Genomic DNA, 6,442 nt, shown 5'->3' on the forward strand with positions numbered 1-6,442 from the left:
ATACAAAGGATCATGAGAGATTACTACAAGCAACTATATGCCAATAAAATGGACAACCTGGAAGAAATGGACAAATTCTTAGAAAAGCACAACCTTCCGAGACTGAACCAGGAAGAAATAGAAAATATAAACAGACCAATCACAAGCACTGAAATTGAGACTGTGAGTAAAAATCTTCCAACAAACAAAAGCCCAGGACCAGATGGCTTCACAGGCGAATTCTACCAAACATTTAGAGAAGAGCTAACATCTATCCTTCTCAAACTCTTCCAAAATATAGCAGAGGGAGGAACACTCCCAAACTCATTCTACAAGGCCACCATCACCCTGATACCAAAACCAGACAAAGATGTTTCCAAAAAAGAAAACTACAGGCCAATATCACTGATGAGCATACATGCAAAAATCCTCAAAACAATACTAGCAAACAAAATCCAACAACACCTTAAAAGGATCATACACCATGATCAAGTGGGGTTTATCCCAGGAATGCAAGGATTCTTCAATATATGCAAATCAATCAATGTGATAAACCATATTAACAAATTGAAGGAGAAAAACCATAAGATCACCTCAATAGATGCAGAAAAAACTTTTGACAAAATTCAACACCCATTTATGATAAAAACCCTCCAGAAAACAGGCATAGAGGGAACTTACCTCAACATAATAAAGCCCATATATGACAAACCCACAGCCAATGTTGTTCTCAATGGTGAAAAACTGAAACCACTTCCTCTAAGAATAGGAACAAGACAAGACTGTCCACTCTCACCACTATTATTCAACATAGTTTTGGAAGTTTTAGCCACAGCAATCAGGGAAGAAAAAGAAATAAAAGGAATCCAAATCGGAAAAGAAGAAGTAAAACTGTCACTGTTTGCAGATGACATAATACTATACATAGAGAATCCTAAAGATGCTACCAGAAAACTACTAGAGCTAATCAATGAATTTGATAAAGTAGCAGGATACAAAATTAATGCACAGAAATCTCTTGCATTCCTATACACTAATGATGAAAAATCTGAAAGAGAAATTAAGGCAACACTCCCATTTACCATTGCAACAAAAAGAATAAAATACCTAGGAATAAACCTACCTAAGGAGACGAAAGACCTGTATGCAGAAAACTATAAGACACTGAAGAAAGAAATTAAAGATGATACAAATAGATGGAGAGATGTACCATCTTCTTGGATTGGAAGAATCAACATTGTGAACATGACTATACTACCCAAAGCAATCTACAGATTCAGTGCAATCCCTATCAAACTACCAATGGCAGTTTTCACAGAACTAGAACAAAAAATTTCACAATTTGTATGGAAACACAAAAGACCCCGAATAACTAAAGCAATCTTGAGAAAGAAAAATGGAGCTGTAGGAAACAGGCTCCCCGACTTCAGACTATACTACAAAACTACAGTAATCAAGACAGTATGGTACTGGTACAAAAACAGAAATATTGATCAATGGAACAGGATAGAAAGCCCAGAGATAAAGCCACGCACATATGGTCACCTTATTTTGATAAAGGAGGCAAGAATATACAATGGAGAAAAGGCAGCCTCTTCAATAAGTGGTGCTGGGAAAACTGGACAGCTACATGTAAAAGAATGAAATTAGAACACTTCTTAACACCATACACAGAAACAAACTCAAATTGGATTAAAGACCTAAATGTAAGGCCAGACACTATAAAACTCTTGGAGGAAAACATAGGCAGAACATTCTATGACATAAATCAAAGCAAGATCCTTTTTGACCCACCTCCTAGAGAAATGGAAATAAAAATAAAAATAAACAAATGGGACCTAATGAAACTTAAAAGCTTTTGTACAGCAAAGGAAAACATACACAAGACAAAAAGACAACTCTCAGAATGGGAGAAAATATTTGCAAATGAAGCAACTGACAAAGGATTAATCTGCAAAATATAAAAGTAGCTCATGCAATGCAATATCAAAAAAACAAACAACCCGACCCAAAAATGGGCAGAAGACCTAAATAGATATCTCTCCAAAGAAGATATACAGATTGCCAACAAACACATGAAAGGATGCTCAACATAACTAATCATTAGAGAAATGCAAATCAAAACTATAATGAGGTATCACCTCACACCGGTCAGAATGGCCATCATCAAAAAATCTACAAACAATAAATGCTGGAGAGGGTGTGGAGAAAAGGGAACCCTCTTACACTGTTGGTGGGAATGTAAACTGATACAGCCACTATGGAGAACAGTATGGAGGTTCCTTAAAAAACTAAAAATAGAACTACCATACAACCCAGCAATCCCACTACTGGGCATGTACCCTGAGAAAACCACAATTCAAAAAGATACATGTACTGCAATGTTCATTGCAGCTCTATTTACAATAGCCAGGACATGGAAGCAACCTAAGTGTCCATCAACAGATGAATGGATAAAGAAGATGTGGCATATATATACAATGGAGTATTACTCAGCCATAAAAAGAAACAAAATTGAGTTATTTGTGGTGAGGTGGATGGACCTAGAGTCTGTCATACAGAGTGAAGTAAGTCAGAAAGAGAAAAACAAATAAAATATGCTAACGCATATATATGGAATCTAAAAAAAAAAAAAAAAAGATTCTTAAGAACCTAGGGGCCAGACAGGAATAAAGACACAGACGTAGAGAATGGACTTGAGGACACGGGGAGGGGGAATGGTAAGCTGGGACGAAGTAAGAGAGTGGCATGGACATATATACATTACCAAATGTAAAACAGATAGCTAGTGGGAAGCAGCCACATAGCACAGGGAGATCAGCTCGGTGCTTTGTGACTGCCTGGAGGGGTGGGATGGGGAGGGTGGGAGGGAGGGAGATGCATGAGGGAAGGGATGTGGGAACAGATGTATATGTATGACAGATTCACTTTGTTATAAAGCAGAAACTAATAAAAAATAAATAAAAGGAGGGGTTAAGGAGGGTGGGAGGGAGACACAAGAGGGAGGAGTTATGGGGATATATGTAAATGTATGGCTGACTCACTATGTTACAAAGCAGAAACTAACACATCATTGTAAAGCAATTACACTCAATAAAGAAAAAAAAAGAAAAGAAAAAAAAAAAAAAAAACAAGAACCTAGGGGCCGGACAGGAATAAAGACACAGACGTAGAGAATGGACTTGAGGACACGGGGAGGGGGAATGGTAAGCTGGGACGAAGTAAGAGAGTGGCATGGACATATATACATTACCAAATGTAAAACAGATAGCTAGTGGGAAGCAGCCACATAGCACAGGGAGATCAGCTCGGTGCTTTGAGACCACCTAGATGGGTGGGATAGGGAGGGTAGGAGAGAGAGGCAAGAGGGAGGAGATATGGGGATATACGTATATGTATAACTGATTCACTTTGTTATAAAGCAGAAACTAACACACCACTGTAAAGCAATTATACTCTAATAAAGATGTTAAAAAAACAAACAAACAGGGGCTTCCCTGGTGGCGCAGTGGTTGAGAGTCCGCCTGCCGATGCAGGGGACACCGGTGCGTGCCCCGGTCCGGGAGGATCCCGCATGCCGTGGAGCGGCTGGGCCCGTGAGCCATGGCCGCTGGGCCTGCGCGTCCAGAGCCTGTGCTCCGCAATGGGAGAGGCCACAACAGTGAGAGGCCCGCGTACTGCAAAAAACAAACAAACAAACAAACAAACAAAATCCTGTGTGTTACCGGTTTGCATAACCACAGGCAAATGAATCCTCCTCTCTAGGCCTCAAGTTTAAAAAAAAAAAGGGGGGTGGGTAGGGTAGGGAGATGGGGGAGTGCCAGTGGTTGAGATCATCTCTAAGAAATTTTTCAGTAATAAGATTTCAAGATTTGCAAGATGGTGTACATAGCAGTTAGGCACACAGACAACTAGACTGACTGGGTTTGCAGTTTGTCTCGGCCAATCACTAGCTCTGTGACACTGGGCAAGTTACTTAACCTCTCTGTGCCTCAATTTCCTCATCTGTAAGAAAAGAAATAAGAATACTGCCTATTTATTGAAAAGAATAAGTAAAACTGATATATAAAACACCACCTGCCCCTTTGTGTCATGTGAATGCTCGGTACTATTATAATGTCCTTATCAGCCCTTTAAAAACCTCATTAAGCCAGGCAGACTGAGAGGAATTCTAAAATGATGAAGACGCCAGATTAGAAAGTCTTTGAAAACAAGGCAATTTTTAAATGCCAGGCATCCTTTCCCTACTCCCTTTTTTCTGGCCATAGAGCAGCTTTCCAGGGGAAATTCTGAACAATTCTCCCCACACTCTCTTTTTTAAGTCTCCATATGACCAAGTTTTGGCCGATCAGAGCTCTCCGTCCCCAGGCTCAGTGATTGGTTCAGGATGGGCACATGACCCAGGCCAGGCCAATCAAAGGAATCTCTGGGGCTTTTGCCAGAGATACTGGGAGAGACAACCTCTTTCCTCTGGGATCAATAAAATCCTGGCACTACCTAGATCATCAAAGCTGCTACACGGAGACAGCCGACCTGACAATGGGGCCAATACAGAAGAAATCTGAGCCAAAAGATGGAAAGAGAGTTCTGAGAGCATCATTTGAATTCCTGATCCAGGCATTCCTGACTCCAGACACCTACACTTCTGAGATATATATGCCAATAATTTTTTTTTAATTTCTTAAGCTGGATTAAATTGGGTTTCACTTGAGAGTTTACAAAAGAGTCCTATCATGGGTATTATGGAATGTCTGTCTTCTATCCTGTGATGCTCAGATCTGAAGTCCCTTTCTTTGTGGAGCAGATGGAAATGCCTATTACCACAATGCATGATGGGTGTGACTGTGCCCATTCTACAGATGGGGAAAGTGAAAGCAGCATCACATAAAGGTCACACAGGTGGCAGAACTTGATTAAACCTGGTCTATCCAGCTCTAAAGGCCATGCTTTCTACATTAATCCACACTGTCTTCTCTGAACCCACCCACTCCCCTTCCCCTAGAGGAATTAATCACTTATCTGAAAACGATGTTGAATGTTGACTGTCCATTCTCAAAGGGTGGTTCCTAAGTCAGCAGCGCAGCATCGCCTGGGGACTTGTTAGAAATGCAAATTCTGGGCCCCAACCCAGACCTACTGCTTTAGAAACTCTGAGGGTGAGGGCCATGAATCTGCTTTAACAAGCCCACCAGGAGATTCTGATGTACACTGAAGCATGAGCACTTCTGCCCAAAGTGAACAAATCAGCTTCATTTTTGGTCTAACTAGGTATTTGCTGAGCAGTTTGCCAGGGCTGGGGGTGCAGAGATAGGCCAGACGAGGCCTTTGACCTCAAATAACTCCCAGGCTGGTGGTAACAGCCGAATCAGCACGCCACATCCACAGAACCAACTTTCTTGTTTCCTTGGTCTTAGCAAACATTCTCAAACCTCCAGGCCTCCCGATATTCACCCTGCCTGCCTCCACCTTCTGCATCTCAAAGGCTCCTATCTCGCTTCAATATCCAGCTTCAGTGTCACCTCCCTGAGGCCTCCCAGCAGAATTATGAGCGCCTCACCTAGGAGGTGGTCCCCCAGCAGGACTCAAGACCGAATCACATTGCACCCAGTGCTTGTGAAACAGTGGTCTCTCCCATCCAACTGTGGGTGATTTGCGGGCAGGCACTGTGTTCCATCCCTTGTCTGCCCCCAGCGCCCAGCACAGGGCCTGGCACAAAGCAGAAACTCATATATGTTCGATGAATGGGTTAAGAAGGGAATTAAAGGCAGCCCTAAGGAGCAAAGGCTCACAAGCACGGCCTGAGAGGGTGCCGGGTCTACCCTCGGCTATTCAGATCCAGCAACGTCAGCACCAGCATCTCCTGGGAGCTTGTAAGCAACGCACAATCTCAGGACCATCCAGACCCGCTGAGTCAGAGACAGCATTTTAACAAGATGCCCAGATAACTTACACATTTGAAGTTTGAGAAACCCTGCAAGGGGCTATCTCACCCCCTCTGCGTTCATGTACAAGGAATTATCACTGGGGTTGATTTTATGAATATAGAACACATCTATAGACGTCATCAGCTGAAGCCACTTTCTCCTCCCCTGCGGAAACTCGCAACCTTGACACCTCCTGGAAGACTGAGGAGTCCACAGACAGACAAACCTCTAATTTCTCCTAGCCCAGGACACAGCTGCCGGGCAGCATCCTGAGAAGGGAACAGAGACACAGCTTCCTCTCTCAGCCGACCTCTCGGCACTGCAAAGACTTCCAAGAAAGATACACAGAGCTTGGTTCTGGTCGAAAAGTCTCCACTCATCTAAGAATACAATCAATAATGGCCAGGGGAAATCAGCAGCACCTGGAGATCGATCTCTCTGTGTATTTATGGAGCTCGGATCCCAGGGTGGCAGGGGGGCTGCGGCGGACCAGACAGCGTCTGTGCCGCTTTCCGGAGATCCTGATTCCCTTCCCAAGA

The sequence above is a fragment of the Mesoplodon mirus genome, assembly GCF_964341445.2.
Source record: "Mesoplodon mirus genome assembly, chromosome: 11".
In the NCBI taxonomy this organism is placed as follows: Eukaryota; Metazoa; Chordata; class Mammalia; order Artiodactyla; family Ziphiidae; genus Mesoplodon; species Mesoplodon mirus.